Source organism: Phyllobates terribilis, unplaced genomic scaffold (assembly GCF_046119375.1).
Source record: "Phyllobates terribilis strain yellow unplaced genomic scaffold, ASM4611937v1 Scaffold_34__1_contigs__length_13252353, whole genome shotgun sequence".
NCBI lineage: Eukaryota > Metazoa > Chordata > Amphibia > Anura > Dendrobatidae > Phyllobates > Phyllobates terribilis.
The window spans coordinates 4,047,443-4,071,439 of record NW_027362794.1 but is presented as its reverse complement, the minus strand read 5'-3'; the positions used below and the strand labels follow the sequence as shown (position 1 = coordinate 4,071,439).

At 43.7% G+C, this 23,997-nt stretch overlaps 14 non-coding genes across 14 annotated transcripts; all 14 read right to left on the bottom strand.

The window, feature by feature from the left end:
* Window positions 1–621: 621 nt before the first annotated feature.
* Window positions 622–813, bottom strand: LOC141181995 (U2 spliceosomal RNA). Its single transcript, XR_012257500.1, has one exon. It is a non-coding gene; the product is annotated as a U2 spliceosomal RNA (small nuclear RNA).
* Window positions 814–7,200: 6,387 nt separating this feature from the next.
* On the bottom strand, window positions 7,201–7,391 carry LOC141180937 (U2 spliceosomal RNA). The gene has a single exon (XR_012256561.1). It is a non-coding gene; the product is annotated as a U2 spliceosomal RNA (small nuclear RNA).
* Window positions 7,392–8,509: 1,118 nt separating this feature from the next.
* On the bottom strand, window positions 8,510–8,700 carry LOC141180936 (U2 spliceosomal RNA). The gene has a single exon (XR_012256560.1). It is a non-coding gene; the product is annotated as a U2 spliceosomal RNA (small nuclear RNA).
* Window positions 8,701–9,815: 1,115 nt separating this feature from the next.
* Window positions 9,816–10,006, bottom strand: LOC141180935 (U2 spliceosomal RNA). The gene has a single exon (XR_012256559.1). It is a non-coding gene; the product is annotated as a U2 spliceosomal RNA (small nuclear RNA).
* A 1,119-nt stretch (window positions 10,007–11,125) lies between these two features.
* On the bottom strand, window positions 11,126–11,316 carry LOC141181857 (U2 spliceosomal RNA). Its single transcript, XR_012257395.1, has one exon. It is a non-coding gene; the product is annotated as a U2 spliceosomal RNA (small nuclear RNA).
* Window positions 11,317–12,437: 1,121 nt separating this feature from the next.
* Window positions 12,438–12,628, bottom strand: LOC141180933 (U2 spliceosomal RNA). Its single transcript, XR_012256558.1, has one exon. It is a non-coding gene; the product is annotated as a U2 spliceosomal RNA (small nuclear RNA).
* A 1,122-nt stretch (window positions 12,629–13,750) lies between these two features.
* LOC141180931 (U2 spliceosomal RNA) lies at window positions 13,751–13,941 on the bottom strand. The gene has a single exon (XR_012256556.1). It is a non-coding gene; the product is annotated as a U2 spliceosomal RNA (small nuclear RNA).
* Window positions 13,942–15,060: 1,119 nt separating this feature from the next.
* Window positions 15,061–15,251, bottom strand: LOC141180930 (U2 spliceosomal RNA). The gene has a single exon (XR_012256555.1). It is a non-coding gene; the product is annotated as a U2 spliceosomal RNA (small nuclear RNA).
* Window positions 15,252–16,371: 1,120 nt separating this feature from the next.
* LOC141180929 (U2 spliceosomal RNA) lies at window positions 16,372–16,562 on the bottom strand. Its single transcript, XR_012256554.1, has one exon. It is a non-coding gene; the product is annotated as a U2 spliceosomal RNA (small nuclear RNA).
* Window positions 16,563–17,679: 1,117 nt separating this feature from the next.
* On the bottom strand, window positions 17,680–17,870 carry LOC141180928 (U2 spliceosomal RNA). Its single transcript, XR_012256553.1, has one exon. It is a non-coding gene; the product is annotated as a U2 spliceosomal RNA (small nuclear RNA).
* Window positions 17,871–18,988: 1,118 nt separating this feature from the next.
* LOC141180927 (U2 spliceosomal RNA) lies at window positions 18,989–19,179 on the bottom strand. The gene has a single exon (XR_012256552.1). It is a non-coding gene; the product is annotated as a U2 spliceosomal RNA (small nuclear RNA).
* Window positions 19,180–20,297: 1,118 nt separating this feature from the next.
* On the bottom strand, window positions 20,298–20,488 carry LOC141180926 (U2 spliceosomal RNA). Its single transcript, XR_012256551.1, has one exon. It is a non-coding gene; the product is annotated as a U2 spliceosomal RNA (small nuclear RNA).
* A 1,116-nt stretch (window positions 20,489–21,604) lies between these two features.
* LOC141180925 (U2 spliceosomal RNA) lies at window positions 21,605–21,795 on the bottom strand. The gene has a single exon (XR_012256550.1). It is a non-coding gene; the product is annotated as a U2 spliceosomal RNA (small nuclear RNA).
* Window positions 21,796–22,915: 1,120 nt separating this feature from the next.
* LOC141181430 (U2 spliceosomal RNA) lies at window positions 22,916–23,106 on the bottom strand. The gene has a single exon (XR_012257008.1). It is a non-coding gene; the product is annotated as a U2 spliceosomal RNA (small nuclear RNA).
* Window positions 23,107–23,997: the final 891 nt, after the last annotated feature.

Here is a 23,997-nt window from a genome sequence, read left to right as displayed (position 1 = left end):
CAGAGACCGCCATAAGCAACAGTTTAAAAGAATGCCACAGACTAATCAACCAAACTTTTTGGGTTGGTTTCTCTTTTATAGTCTGCAGGCATTAAATGAAAGAAGTCAGTGTTCCAGCAGAGGGAGACAACGTTTCAGAAAAGGCATTGTAGCAAACCAAAAAAGAAATTTTAAGCGCAGCAGAGTAACCAGCTCACATACCTGTTAGCTCAGGTGAGTTTAAAAGGCTGCTGTTGATAACAAGGGCATTTGCTAAATAGATGGTGTGTGTGCAACAATATACTGAAAGGTCAATTATATTGTGCAGCTTATCTCACCACCTGTAGTTATTTAGGTGAAAGCTCCAAAATGCTTGCCTAATATGTCTGTTTATCCAAAAGGAAGTATAGAGGGAGAGCTAGATAGATAGCATTGCATTACATTACATGGCAATGCAATGCACAGTTGCTGAAGTTGAACCAAAATGAGCTTGTCATCTGGCTTCTGCAACTTTTAACATGAAAAATCCAATGAGGAGAAGAAAAGCAAAGCCAAAGAGTCCATCCCAAAATCCGACAAACAAGCCAAATGAACAAAAAGCATTGAATTCAATTCTTTCTGATTTTAGAAACTGCATTAAAGAAGGGGTGCACCGGTCCTGGAGATACTGCAATACCAGGTCAATGCGTGGAGTGGACAGAGCAAGCTCTTTTTCCATCTCCCTGTTCTAAAAATCCATTTAATATATGGTCCCCAGATAGGGGACGTATCAGATATTAAACTGATAAGAACAGATTTTTTTTTTTTTAATTTGGCTATCCCCTGCAGAGGGATAAAACCGTTTATTAAAACTTTAACAAATTACAAGCATAATTACACAAATACCAAACGTTAAAAGACAAATGAAATTTACAAAACAAAAAAATACAAAGATTTTAAATATTTAGGTTCCATTGGTCAACAAGCCATTTTTTGGAAATATGTACATTCTTCTTTTTGTCAATTAAATAATAAGTATACATTTCACATAAACATAAACTTAAAACATCATTCACTGATAAAACATCTTGTTTAAAAATAGCAATGTTGCGCGCTTTCCAGAGAGATGACTTGGCGCAGTTCACTGTCTTCCAAGCCATTGTGTACTGGTCCATTGTGGGGCATTCCATAAGTCCGTATAGCACAGTTTTATATGTAAAGTCCTTGAGGTCTGCCACCCTTTCCAGTAGGGGGAGCAGTCTTCTCCAGAAATCCTTTGCAAAATTACATGTCCATAATAGATGTTCCACCGTTTCCTCTTCTTGGCATCCGGCTCTTGGGCAGATGGCAGACCTCACAAATCCTCTTCTGTATTGGAATGCCCGGCAAGGAAGACAGCGGTGCATGCAACTCCAAGCCAGATCTCTCTGTTCATTAAAAAGATAAAAAACGTTAATCATTTTCCAGATAGACATAGATTTGTCATCATCATATCTGTCAACATTACATATTTCCTCACTTTTACGTATTTCTTTAATTAGTTTCTTACTATTTCTTAATTCCTCTATTTTCTTAGTCCCTAAATTAAAATCGGACACTATTTTCCTTAAAATCTCATAATGCGTCGACAAATTAAAAGCATGGGGCACAGATATATTAACTTCATACCATCCAAACTTTCTCATAAAAAATCCTGTATTAAAACGCATAAAAAAGGACCAATAGTGATTCTTAAAAAGGGCATTAAAACAGTAAACGAACAGATGGATTAAAAGAAACCTATTAAAATCTGGAAAATCTTTACCACCTTTTACTTTTGATTTCATCACGATTTCTCTTTTCAGCTTTTCCATTTTTGAGTTCCAAAAGAAGGTAAAACAGGTTTTGGTTATCTTTTTTAAAACATTAACAGGCGGGGGGAAAACCATGCTAAGATACAATAAAAGAGGTAAAATCACCATCTTTAAAACCAATACTTTACCCTCCATTGTAAGTCTCCTCATGTTCCACATACATATTTTCGTATTTACTTTCTGTGTAACTGTTTCCCAACTATTATAACCATCATTATTTTCAGTGAATGATATACCTAAAATGGAAATGGATTCGGAGACATTAATTGGTACATCACGTAAAATCATCCCCCCAACACTTAAAATGTTACACTTATTAAAATTGATTTTAAAACCAGAAGCTAGGCAAAAGGATTGCACTTGATGGAGAGTGGCCGTAAGTGATGGTGCATCTGTACACAAGACCGCCACGTCATCCATGTAGCCTACAACCTTGGCCTCCAAACCACCGCTTCCAGGCAGAGGGACACCGCATATCTGTTTATTTTGGCGTATTGCACATAACATTGGTTCCAGTGCACAGATAAACAGTAGGGGGGACAGAGGGCATCCCTGTTTCACCCCTGACCGTAAAAATACCTCTTGTGTCTTAAAACCATTCACTAAAATCTTACTTGTACAATCCTTGTAAAATGCTTTAAGCGATAGTAAAAACCCTTCTGGTATGCCCATTTTCTCTAAAACTTTAAAAAGATAAAAGTGTGAGACACGGTCAAATGCTTTTTCAAAATCAATAGATAAAATCGCCATTTTCCCCTTTCTGTCTTTCACATTCTCAATACAGTCTTTCACTAAATTCAGATTGTCCCATATACTGCGCCCTGGCACCCCACACACTTGATTAGAATGAATAACTTTGCTGATGACTTCTTTTAGACGATTTGCACAAATTTTAGCCATTATTTTATAGTCACAATTTAAAAGTGTTATTGGTCTCCAGTTTTCTAATTTTGATTTATCACCTTTTTTGTATAGGAGGGAGACTTCACCTTTCTTCCAGGAATTTAATAAAACCTTATTATTAAAAACCTCAGTAAACAAATAAAACAAATCATCTTTTAAAATATCATAAAAACATACATAAAATTCTATTGGGATGCCATCAGGACCAGGGACCTTTCCAGTTTTAAAACTTTTAATAGTTTTTAACACTTCTTGTTCCGTTAAAACTTGGGATAAAAACTCTTGGGATGCGGGATCTAAAACAGCTGTTAGTCCTTGCAGCGAATCATCCATTAATTTATTATCTATATTTTTTCCATTAAAAAGATTAGAAAAAAAAACCTCAACTTTACCCAGCATATTTTTTATATTATTCTCACCATCTATATGGTCAATTATCACTTTTTCTTTTTTATTTTTCCTAAAAAAATATCTGGAACACTTTTCATTTTCTTCTATATGTTGTACTCTAGAACGAAAAATTATCTCTTTTCCTTTTTGTTCTAGCCATTTTGAAATCTCTTCTTTTAAGTTTGAAATATCAAGTTGTACATCTATCCCATTGTCTCTGAGCTTAAATAATGTTTGTAGGCGGGTATTTAAAATTCTATATTCTTCATATTTTTCTTTGGCTCTACATATACTCTTTTTAATAAAAAAGTCTTTTATTTTTACTTTCATTCTATCCCACCATACACTCATAGTCTCATTTGTTTTTTTCCCTTTTCTACATTTCCTATAAAACTCAATAAAATCTGATAAAATCTGCGGGTCAGTTAAAAGGGATACGTTCATTTTCCAGCTTTTCTTACCACATTTTTTGTTGTCATTTACTTTTATGGTAAAGGATAAAAGTTTATGGTCTGAAAATATATTAGTTAAAACTTCACATTTGGCAGGTATTGTTTTATCTGAACCAAAAATAAAATCAATCCTAGAGCTACAATTAGCATTGTTCCAAGTGAAACCGGCGTCCTCTGGGCTGTCACTATGACACTCTTTATATATGTCTATCAATTTAGCATCTTTGACTATATCATGTAGCATACCTGAGGTTTTATCGTAGTTCCTGCTTACAGAGCTGGAGCGCCGGTTTTCACCTTTTAAAACACAATTAAAATCCCCTGCTAAGATAAAAGGTTCAGAGTTATTAATAAATAAAGGTAAAAGATCAAGCATTTCGGCTCTTTCATTTTTCTCTGGGGATCCATAAAAATTTAAAAACTGCCATCTAATACCATCAATAAAAGCTTTCACTAATAAAATACGACCTGGTAAAATTTCCTGAATAAAATCAATTAAAACGTTCCCTTTAAAAAGTATGGCTACACCCGCTGATCCTGCAGCATTCGATCCGGACCAGACAGATGGCCCACACTTCCACTCATCTTTATATTTTTGATATGACATTTCATGTGGGATATTACATTCTTGCAGAAAAAATACAGATGCAGTAAAACACGTAAAAAAATTAAAAAGAGCAGTTCTTCTCGTGTTAGATTTTATGCCTCTCACGTTGAGGGAAATACCTTTGAGTTCAGCCATCATTAGAAAATGTAGAAATTTTACTTAGGTAACTAAGAGCAACGGATTTACCTGTCCGATGAACCTGATCAGACCACTGGGCTTGCGCCTCCCTCCTCATCTGATAGTATCGTCACGAGAGTCTCCGTGGAGGAGGAAAGATTACCACATTTATATAAACCCGACGCTACACTGGCATAGCTCGGAGGGCTGGCTGGCAGAACCCGCTGGGTCTCCATTGGCTGGCCATGCAGTTCCTCATCAGGTGGGTCCCCGAGGGGTTCCGCCGCCCCTGTTTGACCTGTAGAAGGTCGTCCTATAGGAGGAGGTTGCGCACAAGGCAGAGCCTCTGACTCTACAGAGGCAGCAAGATCCCGGTCCCCACCTGTAGCAGCGGAGACCGAAACCCCTGAGGGTCCAGCGTCCACGTCCCCTTCTGAAGAAGTGTCCATCTGTTCACCTCCTGCTGCCTCCTCCGAACCACCCTTTTTCTTTTTCTTAGGACCCACCTTTATCCACTCAGCGCCCTCAGCCCTAGGAGACCCAGACTGGGCATGGGCTTCTGCGTCGGCCTTTTGCCGGTCCCTTTTGACCTTACCAGTAGTGCCCTTCTGCTCCTTCTCAGCCCTCCTTTTGGACTCTCGCAGGTCCTGCAGCCAGGTTTTGGGATTTGGTATTTTACCTGTCATAGACTCTGGAGACATTTCACTATTTGGTACGCCCTTATTGTCTCCAGAGGCTCCAGGTTGTTGTTCCTCCTCCTGAGGGGTGGTCTGATCTTTTGGTCCTTGGTCGGACGTCTTGGACTTTCCCTTTTGCTCATCTTCCCGAAATCTGTGAGGGCAAGAAAAATAAAAGTGACCTGGAGTCTGGCAAAAACTACATTTCTTTTCCTTAGGGCATTCTTTTGTCTCATGTTCTTCACTAGCACAATTTCTACATGATACATTACAGTTTTCTTTTGAATGACCATAGCGCCCACAATTTCTGCAATATACTGGCATCCCAGAAAAGAAGAAATCCCCATTTGTTTGTCCAATTTTAAAACGGGCAGGGGGAAGCCGTATACCACCTGGTGTATTTGGATCTCTTATACACTTCACAAGAAATTTCCACTTAGATGTCCATATGTTATATTCATTAAGTATCTTCCCAATACATTTAACACTTTTAAAATAAATTGCTAAAAATGACATAATTTCTGGAGCAGAAACAAAAGGCGAAAATACTTTTACGACAACAAGTCTTACCTCATCCAGGACGTGCTCAACAATTTGTATCCCTTTCAGAACAGGACTATTTTCAACTTTTTTTAACTTTTCTAGAACATCTCTGAAAATACCTTCTCCGGTGAATGTGATGTCATAGTCACCTCTTCTAGGATAATCCTGGATGGACAGAATTTCATTCCTCTGCACGCCAAGAAGGTTCCTGAGCACGTCCTGGACTACATACCCTAATTTCCTCATATCCGAGCCACCCGCCGTGAAGTGAACTCGGATAGAGTTTTTTAGCCTCGCATAAAGAGGCACGAGGTTAGGGTCAACCTCCATGGAAACCGCAACAAGGTTGCAAATTGCAGCCGCTTGCAATCTGCGCTCCCAGTGTTCTTGCAGCGAAAGACACCTGGAAGCTGGGGGATCGCAACACGTTACCCTGGGACTAAGCCCTCTCCCTAATAGCAGCAAGCAGGTTAAGTCCACCAAAGTGGACGATCCTGCCAGGCCAAGGAGAGGGGTACCCGAGTACCCTTCAACTACAATCTCCTGCAATAAAGCACTTGATCGTAGCCAAAAGGCCGAGAAGCGATAACCAGAATTGGTTTCCGACTACGGTGCCACCCAAGGATTCTGAAAAGTCCATTTGTGGAGATGGCCACCTGGACTCCCGTTAAGAAGACATGCTGTCAACCTCTAGATCCCTCACATGCCTGCACTTTTCGGCTTGCTGCTGCTGCAATCCACGCGTTTTAGATCTGCATAACTCCACCTCTTTTAGCACAGTACCCTCAACCCCCGGCTGTTCCCACCCGCCTCAACACCGTTGGAAGGGAGGAGAACCAATTAAGGTGGGGGAGGTGGAACGAGCAGCTGTCTACCCTTAGCAGGAGGGTTGCTGATTAATTACCTCTCCTGCTGCTGCTGCTGCTGGCTGTCCAGCAGCAGACTGAAGGTGGCTGCTGCTGTGCGCAGGTATATAAAGGCTCAGAGCCTATTATGACACGCGCAGCCAGCGTTCCATTGCCACATTCCGTCTACTGCAGGCGGGATACCTGGATGGCTGAATGTCACTGAGAAGCTCACAGAGACCGCCATAAGCAACAGTTTAAAAGAATGCCACAGACTAATCAACCAAACTTTTTGGGTTGGTTTCTCTTTTATAGTCTGCAGGCATTAAATGAAAGAAGTCAGTGTTCCAGCAGAGGGAGACAACGTTTCAGAAAAGGCATTGTAGCAAACCAAAAAAGAAATTTTAAGCGCAGCAGAGTAACCAGCTCACATACCTGTTAGCTCAGGTGAGTTTAAAAGGCTGCTGTTGATAACAAGGGCATTTGCTAAATAGATGGTGTGTGTGCAACAATATACTGAAAGGTCAATTATATTGTGCAGCTTATCTCACCACCTGTAGTTATTTAGGTGAAAGCTCCAAAATGCTTGCCTAATATGTCTGTTTATCCAAAAGGAAGTATAGAGGGAGAGCTAGATAGATAGCATTGCATTACATTACATGGCAATGCAATGCACAGTTGCTGAAGTTGAACCAAAATGAGCTTGTCATCTGGCTTCTGCAACTTTTAACATGAAAAATCCAATGAGGAGAAGAAAAGCAAAGCCAAAGAGTCCATCCCAAAATCCGACAAACAAGCCAAATGAACAAAAAGCATTGAATTCCATTCTTTCTGATTTTAGAAACTGCATTAAAGAAGGGGTGCACCGGTCCTGGAGATACTGCAATACCAGGTCAATGCGTGGAGTGGACAGAGCAAGCTCTTTTTCCATCTCCCTGTTCTAAAAATCCATTTAATATATGGTCCCCAGATAGGGGACGTATCAGATATTAAACTGATAAGAACAGATACTACACTTGATCTTAGCCAAAAGGCCGAGAAGCGATAACCAGAATTGGTTTCCGACAACGGTGCCACCCAAGGATTCTGAAAAGTCCATTTGTGGAGATGGCCACCTGGACTCCCGTTAAGAAGACATGCTGTCAACCTCTAGATCCCTCACATGCCTGCACTTTTCGGCTTGCTGCTGCTGCAATCCACGCGTTTTAGATCTGCATAACTCCACCTCTTTTAGCACAGTACCCTCAACCCCCGGCTGTTCCCACCCGCCTCAACACCGTTGGAAGGGAGGAGAACCAATTAAGGCGGGGTGGGGGTGGAACGAGCAGCTGTCTACCCTTAGCAGGAGGGTTGCTGATTAATTACCTCTCCTGCTGCTGCTGCTGCTGCTGGCTGTCCAGCAGCAGACTGAAGGTGGCTGCTGCTGTGCGCAGGTATATAAAGGCTCAGAGCCTATTATGACATGCGCAGCCAGCGTTCCATTGCCACATTCCGTCTACTGCAGGTGGGATACCTGGATGGCTGAATGTCACTGAGAAGCTCACAGAGACCGCCATAAGCAACAGTTTAAAAGAATGCCACAGACTAATCAACCAAACTTTTTGGGTTGGTTTCTCTTTTATAGTCTGCAGGCATTAAATGAAAGAAGTCAGTGTTCCAGCAGAGGGAGACAACGTTTCAGAAAAGGCATTGTAGCAAACCAAAAAAGAAATTTTAAGTGCAGCAGAGTAACCAGCTCACATACCTGTTAGCTCAGGTGAGTTTAAAAGGCTGCTGTTGATAACAAGGGCATTTGCTAAATAGATGGTGTGTATGCAACAATATACTGAAAGGTCAATTATATTGTGCAGATTATCTCACCACCTGTAGTTATTTAGGTGAAAGCTCCAAAATGCTTGCCTAATATGTCTGTTTATCCAAAAGGAAGTATAGAGGGAGAGCTAGATAGATAGCATTGCATTACATTACATGGCAAAGCAATGCACAGTTGCTGAAGTTGAACCAAAATGAGCTTGTCATCTGGCTTCTGCAACTTTTAACATGAAAAATCCAATGAGGAGAAGAAAAGCAAAGCCAAGGAGTCCATCCCAAAATCCGACAAACAAGCCAAATGAACAAAAAGCATTGAATTCAATTCTTTCTGATTTTAGAAACTGCATTAAAGAAGGGGTGCACCGGTCCTGGAGATACTGCAATACCAGGTCAATGCGTGGAGTGGACAGAGCAAGCTCTTTTTCCATCTCCCTGTTCTAAAAATCCATTTAATATATGGTCCCCAGATAGGGGACGTATCAGATATTAAACTGATAAGAACAGATACTACACTTGATCTTAGCCAAAAGGCCGAGAAGCGATAACCAGAATTGGTTTCCGACTACGGTGCCACCCAAGGATTCTGAAAAGTCCATTTGTGGAGATGGCCACCTGGACTCCCGTTAAGAAGACATGCTGTCAACCTCTAGATCCCTCACATGCCTGCACTTTTCGGCTTACTGCTGCTGCAATCCACGCGTTTTAGATCTGCATAACTCCACCTCTTTTAGCACAGTACCCTCAACCCCCGGCTGTTCCCACCCGCCTCAACACCGTTGGAAGGGAGGAGAACCAATTAAGGCGGGGGGGGGGTGGAACGAGCAGCTGTCTACCCTTAGCAGGAGGGTTGCTGATTAATTACCTCTCCTGCTGCTGCTGCTGCTGGCTGTCCAGCAGCAGACTGAAGGTGGCTGCTGCTGTGCGCAGGTATATAAAGGCTCAGAGCCTATTATGACACGCGCAGCCAGCGTTCCATTGCCACATTCCGTCTACTGCAGGCGGGATACCTGGATGGCTGAATGTCACTGAGAAGCTCACAGAGACCGCCATAAGCAACAGTTTAAAAGAATGCCACAGACTAATCAACCAAACTTTTTGGGTTGGTTTCTCTTTTATAGTCTGCAGGCATTAAATGAAAGAAGTCAGTGTTCCAGCAGAGGGAGACAACGTTTCAGAAAAGGCATTGTAGCAAACCAAAAAAGAAATTTTAAGCGCAGCAGAGTAACCAGCTCACATACCTGTTAGCTCAGGTGAGTTTAAAAGGCTGCTGTTGATAACAAGGGCATTTGCTAAATAGATGGTGTGTGTGCAACAATATACTGAAAGGTCAATTATATTGTGCAGCTTATCTCACCACCTGTAGTTATTTAGGTGAAAGCTCCAAAATGCTTGCCTAATATGTCTGTTTATCCAAAAGGAAGTATAGAGGGAGAGCTAGATAGATAGCATTGCATTACATTACATGGCAATGCAATGCACAGTTGCTGAAGTTGAACCAAAATGAGCTTGTCATCTGGCTTCTGCAACTTTTAACATGAAAAATCCAATGAGGAGAAGAAAAGCAAAGCCAAAGAGTCCATCCCAAAATCCGACAAACAAGCCAAATGAACAAAAAGCATTGAATTCAATTCTTTCTGATTTTAGAAACTGCATTAAAGAAGGGGTGCACCGGTCCTGGAGATACTGCAATACCAGGTCAATGCGTGGAGTGGACAGAGCAAGCTCTTTTTCCATCTCCCTGTTCTAAAAATCCATTTAATATATGGTCCCCAGATAGGGGACGTATCAGATATTAAACTGATAAGAACAGATACTACACTTGATCTTAGCCAAAAGGCCGAGAAGCGATAACCAGAATTGGTTTCCGACTACGGTGCCACCCAAGGATTCTGAAAAGTCCATTTGTGGAGATGGCCACCTGGACTCCCGTTAAGAAGACATGCTGTCAACCTCTAGATCCCTCACATGCCTGCACTTTTCGGCTTGCTGCTGCTGCAATCCACGCGTTTTAGATCTGCATAACTCCACCTCTTTTAGCACAGTACCCTCAACCCCCGGCTGTTCCCACCCGCCTCAACACCGTTGGAAGGGAGGAGAACCAATTAAGGCGGGGGGGGGGGTGGAACGAGCAGCTGTCTACCCTTAGCAGGAGGGTTGCTGATTAATTACCTCTCCTGCTGCTGCTGCTGCTGCTGGCTGTCCAGCAGCAGACTGAAGGTGGCTGCTGCTGTGCGCAGGTATATAAAGGCTCAGAGCCTATTATGACACGCGCAGCCAGCGTTCCATTGCCACATTCCGTCTACTGCAGGCGGGATACCTGGATGGCTGAATGTCACTGAGAAGCTCACAGAGACCGCCATAAGCAACAGTTTAAAAGAATGCCACAGACTAATCAACCAAACTTTTTGGGTTGGTTTCTCTTTTATAGTCTGCAGGCATTAAATGAAAGAAGTCAGTGTTCCAGCAGAGGGAGACAACGTTTCAGAAAAGGCATTGTAGCAAACCAAAAAAGAAATTTTAAGCGCAGCAGAGTAACCAGCTCACATACCTGTTAGCTCAGGTGAGTTTAAAAGGTTGCTGTTGATAACAAGGGCATTTGCTAAATAGATGGTGTGTGTGCAACAATATACTGAAAGGTCAATTATATTGTGCAGCTTATCTCACCACCTGTAGTTATTTAGGTGAAAGCTCCAAAATGCTTGCCTAATATGTCTGTTTATCCAAAAGGAAGTATAGAGGGAGAGCTAGATAGATAGCATTGCATTACATTACATGGCAATGCAATGCACAGTTGCTGAAGTTGAACAAAAATGAGCTTGTCATCTGGCTTCTGCAACTTTTAACATGAAAAATCCAATGAGGAGAAGAAAAGCAAAGCCAAAGAGTCCATCCCAAAATCCGACAAACAAGCCAAATGAACAAAAAGCATTGAATTCAATTCTTTCTGATTTTAGAAACTGCATTAAAGAAGGGGTGCACCGGTCCTGGAGATACTGCAATACCAGGTCAATGCGTGGAGTGGACAGAGAAGGCTCTTTTTCCATCTCCCTGTTCTAAAAATCCATTTAATATATGGTCCCCAGATAGGGGACGTATCAGATATTAAACTGATAAGAACAGATACTACACTTGATCTTAGCCAAAAGGCCGAGAAGCGATAACCAGAATTGGTTTCCGACTACGGTGCCACCCAAGGATTCTGAAAAGTCCATTTGTGGAGATGGCCACCTGGACTCCCGTTAAGAAGACATGCTGTCAACCTCTAGATCCCTCACATGCCTGCACTTTTCGGCTTGCTGCTGCTGCAATCCACGCGTTTTAGATCTGCATAACTCCACCTCTTTTAGCACAGTACCCTCAACCCCCGGCTGTTCCCACCCGCCTCAACACCGTTGAAAGGGAGGAGAACCAATTAAGGCGGGGGGGGGGGGGTGGAACGAGCAGCTGTCTACCCTTAGCAGGAGGGTTGCTGATTAATTACCTCTCCTGCTGCTGCTGCTGCTGCTGGCTGTCCAGCAGCAGACTGAAGGTGGCTGCTGCTGTGCGCAGGTATATAAAGGCTCAGAGCCTATTATGACACGCGCAGCCAGCGTTCCATTGCCACATTCCGTCTACTGCAGGCGGGATACCTGGATGGCTGAATGTCACTGAGAAGCTCACAGAGACCGCCATAAGCAACAGTTTAAAAGAATGCCACAGACTAATCAACCAAACTTTTTGGGTTGGTTTCTCTTTTATAGTCTGCAGGCATTAAATGAAAGAAGTCAGTGTTCCAGCAGAGGGAGACAACGTTTCAGAAAAGGCATTGTAGCAAACCAAAAAAGAAATTTTAAGCACAGCAGAGTAACCAGCTCACATACCTGTTAGCTCAGGTGAGTTTAAAAGGCTGCTGTTGATAACAAGGGCATTTGCTAAATAGATGGTGTGTGTGCAACAATATACTGAAAGGTCAATTATATTGTGCAGCTTATCTCACCACCTGTAGTTATTTAGGTGAAAGCTCCAAAATGCTTGCCTAATATGTCTGTTTATCCAAAAGGAAGTATAGAGGGAGAGCTAGATAGATAGCATTGCATTACATTACATGGCAATGCAATGCACAGTTGCTGAAGTTGAACCAAAATGAGCTTGTCATCTGGCTTCTGCAACTTTTAACATGAAAAATCCAATGAGGAGAAGAAAAGCAAAGCCAAAGAGTCCATCCCAAAATCCGACAAACAAGCCAAATGAACAAAAAGCATTGAATTCAATTCTTTCTGATTTTAGAAACTGCATTAAAGAAGGGGTGCACCGGTCCTGGAGATACTGCAATACCAGGTCAATGCGTGGAGTGGACAGAGCAAGCTCTTTTTCCATCTCCCTGTTCTAAAAATCCATTTAATATATGGTCCCCAGATAGGGGACGTATCAGATATTAAACTGATAAGAACAGATACTACACTTGATCTTAGCCAAAAGGCCGAGAAGCGATAACCAGAATTGGTTTCCGACTACGGTGCCACCCAAGGATTCTGAAAAGTCCATTTGTGGAGATGGCCACCTGGACTCCCGTTAAGAAGACATGCTGTCAACCTCTAGATCCCTCACATGCCTGCACTTTTCGGCTTGCTGCTGCTGCAATCCACGCGTTTTAGATCTGCATAACTCCACCTCTTTTAGCACAGTACCCTCAACCCCCGGCTGTTCCCACCCGCCTCAACACCGTTGAAAGGGAGGAGAACCAATTAAGGCGGGGGGGGGGGGGGTGGAACGAGCAGCTGTCTACCCTTAGCAGGAGGGTTGCTGATTAATTACCTCTCCTGCTGCTGCTGCTGCTGCTGGCTGTCCAGCAGCAGACTGAAGGTGGCTGCTGCTGTGCGCAGGTATATAAAGGCTCAGAGCCTATTATGACACGCGCAGCCAGCGTTCCATTGCCACATTCCGTCTACTGCAGGCGGGATACCTGGATGGCTGAATGTCACTGAGAAGCTCACAGAGACCGCCATAAGCAACAGTTTAAAAGAATGCCACAGACTAATCAACCAAACTTTTTGGGTTGGTTTCTCTTTTATAGTCTGCAGGCATTAAATGAAAGAAGTCAGTGTTCCAGCAGAGGGAGACAACGTTTCAGAAAAGGCATTGTAGCAAACCAAAAAAGAAATTTTAAGCGCAGCAGAGTAACCAGCTCACATACCTGTTAGCTCAGGTGAGTTTAAAAGGCTGCTGTTGATAACAAGGGCATTTGCTAAATAGATGGTGTGTGTGCAACAATATACTGAAAGGTCAATTATATTGTGCAGCTTATCTCACCACCTGTAGTTATTTAGGTGAAAGCTCCAAAATGCTTGCCTAATATGTCTGTTTATCCAAAAGGAAGTATAGAGGGAGAGCTAGATAGATAGCATTGCATTACATTACATGGCAATGCAATGCGCAGTTGCTGAAGTTGAACCAAAATGAGCTTGTCATCTGGCTTCTGCAACTTTTAACATGAAAAATCCAATGAGGAGAAGAAAAGCAAAGCCAAAGAGTCCATCCCAAAATCCGACAAACAAGCCAAATGAACAAAAAGCATTGAATTCAATTCTTTCTGATTTTAGAAACTGCATTAAAGAAGGGGTGCACCGGTCCTGGAGATACTGCAATACCAGGTCAATGCGTGGAGTGGACAGAGCAAGCTCTTTTTCCATCTCCCTGTTCTAAAAATCCATTTAATATATGGTCCCCAGATAGGGGACGTATCAGATATTAAACTGATAAGAACAGATACTACACTTGATCTTAGCCAAAAGGCCGAGAAGCGATAACCAGAATTGGTTTCCGACTACGGTGCCACCCAAGGATTCTGAAAAGTCCATTTGTGGAGATGGCCACCTGGACTCCCGTTAAGAAGACATGCTGTCAACCTCTAGATCCCTCACATGCCTGCACTTTTCGGCTTGCTGCTGCTGCAATCCACGCGTTTTAGATCTGCATAACTCCACCTCTTTTAGCACAGTACCCTCAACCCCCGGCTGTTCCCACCCGCCTCAACACCGTTGGAAGGGAGGAGAACCAATTAAGGCGGGGGGGGGGGTGGAACGAGCAGCTGTCTACCCTTAGCAGGAGGGTTGCTGATTAATTACCTCTCCTGCTGCTGCTGCTGCTGCTGGCTGTCCAGCAGCAGACTGAAGGTGGCTGCTGCTGTGCGCAGGTATATAAAGGCTCAGAGCCTATTATGACACGCGCAGCCAGCGTTCCATTGCCACATTCCGTCTACTGCAGGCGGGATACCTGGATGGCTGAATGTCACTGAGAAGCTCACAGAGACTGCCATAAGCAACAGTTTAACAGAATGCCACAGACTAATCAACCAAACTTTTTGGGTTGGTTTCTCTTTTATAGTCTGCAGGCATTAAATGAAAGAAGTCAGTGTTCCAGCAGAGGGAGACAACGTTTCAGAAAAGGCATTGTAGCAAACCAAAAAAGAAATTTTAAGCGCAGCAGAGTAACCAGCTCACATACCTGTTAGCTCAGGTGAGTTTAAAAGGCTGCTGTTGATAACAAGGGCATTTGCTAAATAGATGGTGTGTGTGCAACAATATACTGAAAGGTCAATTATATTGTGCAGCTTATCTCACCACCTGTAGTTATTTAGGTGAAAGCTCCAAAATGCTTGCCTAATATGTCTGTTTATCCAAAAGGAAGTATAGAGGGAGAGCTAGATAGATAGCATTGCATTACATTACATGGCAATGCAATGCACAGTTGCTGAAGTTGAACCAAAATAAGCTTGTCATCTGGCTTCTGCAACTTTTAACATGAAAAATCCAATGAGGAGAAGAAAAGCAAAGCCAAAGAGTCCATCCCAAAATCCGACAAACAAGCCAAATGGACAAAAAGCATTGAATTCAATTCTTTCTGATTTTAGAAACTGCATTAAAGAAGGGGTGCACCGGTCCTGGAGATACTGCAATACCAGGTCAATGCGTGGAGTGGACAGAGCAAGCTCTTTTTCCATCTCCCTGTTCTAAAAATCCATTTAATATATGGTCCCCAGATAGGGGACGTATCAGATATTAAACTGATAAGAACAGATACTACACTTGATCTTAGCCAAAAGGCCGAGAAGCGATAACCAGAATTGGTTTCCGACTACGGTGCCACCCAAGGATTCTGAAAAGTCCATTTGTGGAGATGGCCACCTGGACTCCCGTTAAGAAGACATGCTGTCAACCTCTAGATCCCTCACATGCCTGCACTTTTCGGCTTGCTGCTGCTGCAATCCACGCGTTTTAGATCTGCATAACTCCACCTCTTTTAGCACAGTACCCTCAACCCCCGGCTGTTCCCACCCGCCTCAACACCGTTGGAAGGGAGGAGAACCAATTAAGGTGGGGGGGGGGGGTGGAACGAGCAGCTGTCTACCCTTAGCAGGAGGGTTGCTGATTAATTACCTCTCCTGCTGCTGCTGCTGCTGCTGGCTGTCCAGCAGCAGACTGAAGGTGGCTGCTGCTGTGCGCAGGTATATAAAGGCTCAGAGCCTATTATGACACGCGCAGCCAGCGTTCCATTGCCACATTCCGTCTACTGCAGGCGGGATACCTGGATGGCTGAATGTCACTGAGAAGCTCACAGAGACTGCCATAAGCAACAGTTTAACAGAATGCCACAGACTAATCAACCAAACTTTTTGGGTTGGTTTCTCTTTTATAGTCTGCAGGCATTAAATGAAAGAAGTCAGTGTTCCAGCAGAGGGAGACAACGTTTCAGAAAAGGCATTGTAGCAAACCAAAAAAGAAATTTTAAGCGCAGCAGAGTAACCAGCTCACATACCTGTTAGCTCAGGTGAGTTTAAAAGGCTGCTGTTGATAACAAGGGCATTTGCTAAATAGATGGTGTGTGTGCAACAATATACTGAAAGGTCAATTATATTGTGCAGCTTATCTCACCACCTGTAGTTATTTAGGTGAAAGCTCCAAAATGCTTGCCTAATATGTCTGTTTATCCAAAAGGAAGTATAGAGGGAGAGCTAGATAGATAGCATTGCATTACATTACATGGCAATGCAATGCACAGTTGCTGAAGTTGAACCAAAATGAGCTTGTCATCTGGCTTCTGCAACTTTTAACATGAAAAATCCAATGAGGAGAAGAAAAGCAAAGCCAAAGAGTCCATCCCAAAATCCGACAAACAAGCCAAATGAACAAAAAGCATTGAATTCAATTCTTTCTGATTTTAGAAACTGCATTAAAGAAGGGGTGCACCGGTCCTGGAGATACTGCAATACCAGGTCAATGCGTGGAGTGGACAGAGCAAGCTCTTTTTCCATCTCCCTGTTCTAAAAATCCATTTAATATATGGTCCCCAGATAGGGGACGTATCAGATATTAAACTGATAAGAACAGATACTACACTTGATCTTAGCCAAAAGGCCGAGAAGCGATAACCAGAATTGGTTTCCGACTACGGTGCCACCCAAGGATTCTGAAAAGTCCATTTGTGGAGATGGCCACCTGGACTCCCGTTAAGAAGACATGCTGTCAACCTCTAGATCCCTCACATGCCTGCACTTTTCGGCTTGCTGCTGCTGCAATCCACGCGTTTTAGATCTGCATAACTCCACCTCTTTTAGCACAGTACCCTCAACCCCCGGCTGTTCCCACCCGCCTCAACACCGTTGGAAGGGAGGAGAACCAATTAAAGCGGGGGGGGGGGGTGGAACGAGCAGCTGTCTACCCTTAGCAGGAGGGTTGCTGATTAATTACCTCTCCTGCTGCTGCTGCTGCTGGCTGTCCAGCAGCAGACTGAAGGTGGCTGCTGCTGTGCGCAGGTATATAAAGGCTCAGAGCCTATTATGACACGCGCAGCCAGCGTTCCATTGCCACATTCCGTCTACTGCAGGCGGGATAGCTGGATGGCTGAATGTCACTGAGAAGCTCACAGAGACCGCCATAAGCAACAGTTTAAAAGAATGCCACAGACTAATCAACCAAACTTTTTGGGTTGGTTTCTCTTTTATAGTCTGCAGGCATTAAATGAAAGAAGTCAGTGTTCCAGCAGAGGGAGACAACGTTTCAGAAAAGGCATTGTAGCAAACCAAAAAAGAAATTTTAAGCGCAGCAGAGTAACCAGCTCACATACCTGTTAGCTCAGGTGAGTTTAAAAGGCTGCTGTTGATAACAAGGGCATTTGCTAAATAGATGGTGTGTGTGCAACAATATACTGAAAGGTCAATTATATTGTGCAGCTTATCTCACCACCTGTAGTTATTTAGGTGAAAGCTCCAAAATGCTTGCCTAATATGTCTGTTTATCCAAAAGGAAGTATAGAGGGAGAGCTAGATAGATAGCATTGCATTACATTACATGGCAATGCAATGCACAGTTGCTGAAGTTGAACCAAAATGAGCTTGTCATCTGGCTTCTGCAATTTTTAACATGAAAAATCCAATGAGGAGAAGAAAAGCAAAGCCAAAGAGTCCATCCCAAAATCCGACAAACAAGCCAAATGAACAAAAAGCATTGAATTCAATTCTTTCTGATTTTAGAAACTGCATTAAAGAAGGGGTGCACCGGTCCTGGAGATACTGCAATACCAGGTCAATGCGTGGAGTGGACAGAGCAAGCTCTTTTTCCATCTCCCTGTTCTAAAAATCCATTTAATATATGGTCCCCAGATAGGGGACGTATCAGATATTAAACTGATAAGAACAGATACTACACTTGATCTTAGCCAAAAGGCCGAGAAGCGATAACCAGAATTGGTTTCCGACTACGGTGCCACCCAAGGATTCTGAAAAGTCCATTTGTGGAGATGGCCACCTGGACTCCCGTTAAGAAGACATGCTGTCAACCTCTAGATCCCTCACATGCCTGCACTTTTCGGCTTGCTGGTGCTGCAATCCACGCGTTTTAGATCTGCATAACTCCACCTCTTTTAGCACAGTACCCTCAACCCCCGGCTGTTCCCACCCGCCTCAACACCGTTGGAAGGGAGGAGAACCAATTAAGGTGGGGGGGGGGTGGAACGAGCAGCTGTCTACCCTTAGCAGGAGGGTTGCTGATTAATTACCTCTCCTGCTGCTGCTGCTGCTGCTGGCTGTCCAGCAGCAGACTGAAGGTGGCTGCTGCTGTGCGCAGGTATATAAAGGCTCAGAGCCTATTATGACACGCGCAGCCAGCGTTCCATTGCCACATTCCGTCTACTGCAGGCGGGATACCTGGATGGCTGAATGTCACTGAGAAGCTCACAGAGACCGCCATAAGCAACAGTTTAAAAGAATGCCACAGACTAATCAACCAAACTTTTTGGGTTGGTTTCTCTTTTATAGTCTGCAGGCATTAAATGAAAGATGTCAGTGTTCCAGCAGAGGGAGACAACGTTTCAGAAAAGGCATTGTAGCAAACCAAAAAAGAAATTTTAAGCGCAGCAGAGTAACCAGCTCACATACCTGTTAGCTCAGGTGAGTTTAAAAGGCTGCTGTTGATAACAAGGGCATTTGCTAAATAGATGGTGTGTGTGCAACAATATACTGAAAGGTCAATTATATTGTGCAGCTTATCTCACCACCTGTAGTTATTTAGGTGAAAGCTCCAAAATGCTTGCCTAATATGTCTGTTTATCCAAAAGGAAGTATAGAGGGAGAGCTAGATAGATAGCATTGCATTACATTACATGGCAATGCAATGCACAGTTGCTGAAGTTGAACCAAAATGAGCTTGTCATCTGGCTTCTGCAACTTTTAACATGAAAAATCCAATGAGGAGAAGAAAAGCAAAGCCAAAGAGTCCATCCCAAAATCCGACAAACAAGCCAAATGAACAAAAAGCATTGAATTCAATTCTTTCTGATTTTAGAAACTGCATTAAAGAAGGGGTGCACCGGTCCTGGAGATACTGCAATACCAGGTCAATGCGTGGAGTGGACAGAGCAAGCTCTTTTTCCATCTCCCTGTTCTAAAAATCCATTTAATATATGGTCCCCAGATAGGGGACGTATCAGATATTAAACTGATAAGAACAGATACTACACTTGATCTTAGCCAAAAGGCCGAGAAGCGATAACCAGAATTGGTTTCCGACTACGGTGCCACCCAAGGATTCTGAAAAGTCCATTTGTGGAGATGGCCACCTGGACTCCCGTTAAGAAGACATGCTGTCAACCTCTAGATCCCTCACATGCCTGCACTTTTCGGCTTGCTGCTGCTGCAATCCACGCGTTTTAGATCTGCATAACTCCACCTCTTTTAGCACAGTACCCTCAACCCCCGGCTGTTCCCACCCGCCTCAACACCGTTGGAAGGGAGGAGAACCAATTAAGGCGGGGGGGGGTGGAACGAGCAGCTGTCTACCCTTAGCAGGAGGGTTGCTGATTAATTACCTCTCCTGCTGCTGCTGCTGCTGCTGGCTGTCCAGCAGCAGACTGAAGGTGGCTGCTGCTGTGCGCAGGTATATAAAGGCTCAGAGCCTATTATGACACGCGCAGCCAGCGTTCCATTGCCACATTCCGTCTACTGCAGGCGGGATACCTGGATGGCTGAATGTCACTGAGAAGCTCACAGAGACCGCCATAAGCAACAGTTTAAAAGAATGCCACAGACTAATCAACCAAACTTTTTGGGTTGGTTTCTCTTTTATAGTCTGCAGGCATTAAATGAAAGAAGTCAGTGTTCCAGCAGAGGGAGACAACGTTTCAGAAAAGGCATTGTAGCAAACCAAAAAAGAAATTTTAAGCGCAGCAGAGTAACCAGCTCACATACCTGTTAGCTCAGGTGAGTTTAAAAGGCTGCTGTTGATAACAAGGGCATTTGCTAAATAGATGGTGTGTGTGCAACAATATACTGAAAGGTCAATTTATATTGTGCAGCTTATCTCACCACCTGTAGTTATTTAGGTGAAAGCTCCAAAATGCTTGCCTAATATGTCTGTTTATCCAAAAGGAAGTATAGAGGGAGAGCTAGATAGATAGCATTGCATTACATTACATGGCAATGCAATGCACAGTTGCTGAAGTTGAACCAAAATGAGCTTGTCATCTGGCTTCTGCAACTTTTAACATGAAAAATCCAATGAGGAGAAGAAAAGCAAAGCCAAAGAGTCCATCCCAAAATCCGACAAACAAGCCAAATGAACAAAAAGCATTGAATTCAATTCTTTCTGATTTTAGAAACTGCATTAAAGAAGGGGTGCACCGGTCCTGGAGATACTGCAATACCAGGTCAATGCGTGGAGTGGACAGAGCAAGCTCTTTTTCCATCTCCCTGTTCTAAAAATCCATTTAATATATGGTCCCCAGATAGGGGACGTATCAGATATTAAACTGATAAGAACAGATACTACACTTGATCTTAGCCAAAAGGCCGAGAAGCGATAACCAGAATTGGTTTCCGACTACGGTGCCACCCAAGGATTCTGAAAAGTCCATTTGTGGAGATGGCCACCTGGACTCCCGTTAAGAAGACATGCTGTCAACCTCTAGATCCCTCACATGCCTGCACTTTTCGGCTTGCTGCTGCTGCAATCCACGCGTTTTAGATCTGCATAACTCCACCTCTTTTAGCACAGTACCCTCAACCCCCGGTTGTTCCCACCCGCCTCAACACCGTTTGAAGGGAGGAGAACCAATTAAGGCGGGGGGGGGGGTGGAACGAGCAGCTGTCTACCCTTAGCAGGAGGGTTGCTGATTAATTACCTCTCCTGCTGCTGCTGCTGCTGGCTGTCCAGCAGCAGACTGAAGGTGGCTGCTGCTGTGCGCAGGTATATAAAGGCTCAGAGCCTATTATGACACGCGCAGCCAGCGTTCTATTGCCACATTCCGTCTACTGCAGGCGGGATACCTGGATGGCTGAATGTCACTGAGAAGCTCACAGAGACCGCCATAAGCAACAGTTTAAAAGAATGCCACAGACTAATCAACCAAACTTTTTGGGTTGGTTTCTCTTTTATAGTCTGCAGGCATTAAATGAAAGAAGTCAGTGTTCCAGCAGAGGGAGACAACGTTTCAGAAAAGGCATTGTAGCAAACCAAAAAAGAAATTTTAAGCGCAGCAGAGTAACCAGCTCACATACCTGTTAGCTCAGGTGAGTTTAAAAGGCTGCTGTTGATAACAAGGGCATTTGCTAAATAGATGGTGTGTGTGCAACAATATACTGAAAGGTCAATTATATTGTGCAGCTTATCTCACCACCTGTAGTTATTTAGGTGAAAGCTCCAAAATGCTTGCCTAATATGTCTGTTTATCCAAAAGGAAGTATAGAGGGAGAGCTAGATAGATAGCATTGCATTACATTACATGGCAATGCAATGCACAGTTGCTGAAGTTGAACCAAAATGAGCTTGTCATCTGGCTTCTGCAACTTTTAACATGAAAAATCCAATGAGGAGAAGAAAAGCAAAGCCAAAGAGTCCATCCCAAAATCCGACAAACAAGCCAAATGAACAAAAAGCATTGAATTCAATTCTTTCTGATTTTAGAAACTGCATTAAAGAAGGGGTGCACCGGTCCTGGAGATACTGCAATACCAGGTCAATGCGTGGAGTGGACAGAGCAAGCTCTTTTTCCATCTCCCTGTTCTAAAAATCCATTTAATATATGGTCCCCAGATAGGGGACGTATCAGATATTAAACTGATAAGAACAGATACTACACTTGATCTTAGCCAAAAGGCCGAGAAGCGATAACCAGAATTGGTTTCCGACTACGGTGCCACCCAAGGATTCTGAAAAGTCCATTTGTGGAGATGGCCACCTGGACTCCCGTTAAGAAGACATGCTGTCAACCTCTAGATCCCTCACATGCCTGCACTTTTCGGCTTGCTGCTGCTGCAATCCACGCGTTTTAGATCTGCATAACTCCACCTCTTTTAGCACAGTACCCTCAACCCCCGGCTGTTCCCACCCGCCTCAACACCGTTGGAAGGGAGGAGAACCAATTAAGGCGGGGGGGGGGTGGAACGAGCAGCTGTCTACCCTTAGCAGGAGGGTTGCTGATTAATTACCTCTCCTGCTGCTGCTGCTGCTGCTGCTGGCTGTCCAGCAGCAGACTGAAGGTGGCTGCTGCTGTGCGCAGGTATATAAAGGCTCAGAGCCTATTATGACACGCGCAGCCAGCGTTCCATTGCCACATTCCGTCTACTGCAGGCGGGATACCTGGATGGCTGAATGTCACTGAGAAGCTCACAGAGACCGCCATAAGCAACAGTTTAAATAATGCCACAGACTAATCAACCAAACTTTTTGGGTTGGTTTCTCTTTTATAGTCTGCAGGCATTAAATGAAAGAAGTCAGTGTTCCAGCAGAGGGAGACAACGTTTCAGACAAGGCATTGTAGCAAACCAAAAAAGAAATTTTAAGCGCAGCAGAGTAACCAGCTCACATACCTGTTAGCTCAGGTGAGTTTAAAAGGCTGCTGTTGATAACAAGGGCATTTGCTAAATAGATGGTGTGTGTGCAACAATATACTGAAAGGTCAATTATATTGTGCAGCTTATCTCACCACCTGTAGTTATTTAGGTGAAAGCTCCAAAATGCTTGCTTAATATGTCTGTTTATCCAAAAGGAAGTATAGAGGGAGAGCTAGATAGATAGCATTGCATTACATTACATGGCAATGCAATGCACAGTTGCTGAAGTTGAACCAAAATGAGCTTGTCATCTGGCTTCTGCAACTTTTAACATGAAAAATCCAATGAGGAGAAGAAAAGCAAAGCCAAAGAGTCCATCCCAAAATCCGACAAACAAGCCAAATGAACAAAAAGCATTGAATTCAATTCTTTCTGATTTTAGAAACTGCATTAAAGAAGGGGTGCACCGGTCCTGGAGATACTGCAATACCAGGTCAATGCGTGGAGTGGACAGAGCAAGCTCTTTTTCCATCTCCCTGTTCCAAAAATCCATTTAATATATGGTCCCCAGATAGGGGACGTATCAGATATTAAACTGATAAGAACAGATACTACACTTGATCTTAGCCAAAAGGCTGAGAAGCGATAACCAGAATTGGTTTCCGACTACGGTGCCACCCAAGGATTCTGAAAAGTCCATTTGTGGAGATGGCCACTTGGACTCCCGTTAAGAAGACATGCTGTCAACCTCTAGATCCCTCACATGCCTGCACTTTTCGGCTTGCTGCTGCTGCAATCCACGCGTTTTAGATCTGCATAACTCCACCTCTTTTAGCACAGTACCCTCAACCCCCGGCTGTTCCCACCCGCCTCAACACCGTTGGAAGGGAGGAGAACCAATTAAGGCGGGGGGGGGGGGTGGAACGAGCAGCTGTCTACCCTTAGCAGGAGGGTTGCTGATTAATTACCTCTCCTGCTGCTGCTGCTGCTGCTGGCTGTCCAGCAGCAGACTGAAGGTGGCTGCTGCTGTGCGCAGGTATATAAAGGCTCAGAGCCTATTATGACACGCGCAGCCAGCGTTCCATTGCCACATTCCGTCTACTGCAGGCGGGATACCTGGATGGCTGAATGTCACTGAGAAGCTCACAGAGACCGCCATAAGCAACAGTTTAAAAGAATGCCACAGACTAATCAACCAAACTTTTTGGGTTGGTTTCTCTTTTATAGTCTGCAGGCATTAAACGAAAGAAGTCAGTGTTCCAGCAGAGGGAGACAACGTTTCAGAAAAGGCATTGTAGCAAACCAAAAAAGAAATTTTAAGCGCAGCAGAGTAACCAGCTCACATACCTGTTAGCTCAGGTGAGTTTAAAAGGCTGCTGTTGATAACAAGGGCATTTGCTAAATAGATGGTGTGTGTGCAACAATATACTGAAAGGTCAATTATATTGTGCAGCTTATCTCACCACCTGTAGTTATTTAGGTGAAAGCTCCAAAATGCTTGCCTAATATGTCTGTTTATCCAAAAGGAAGTATAGAGG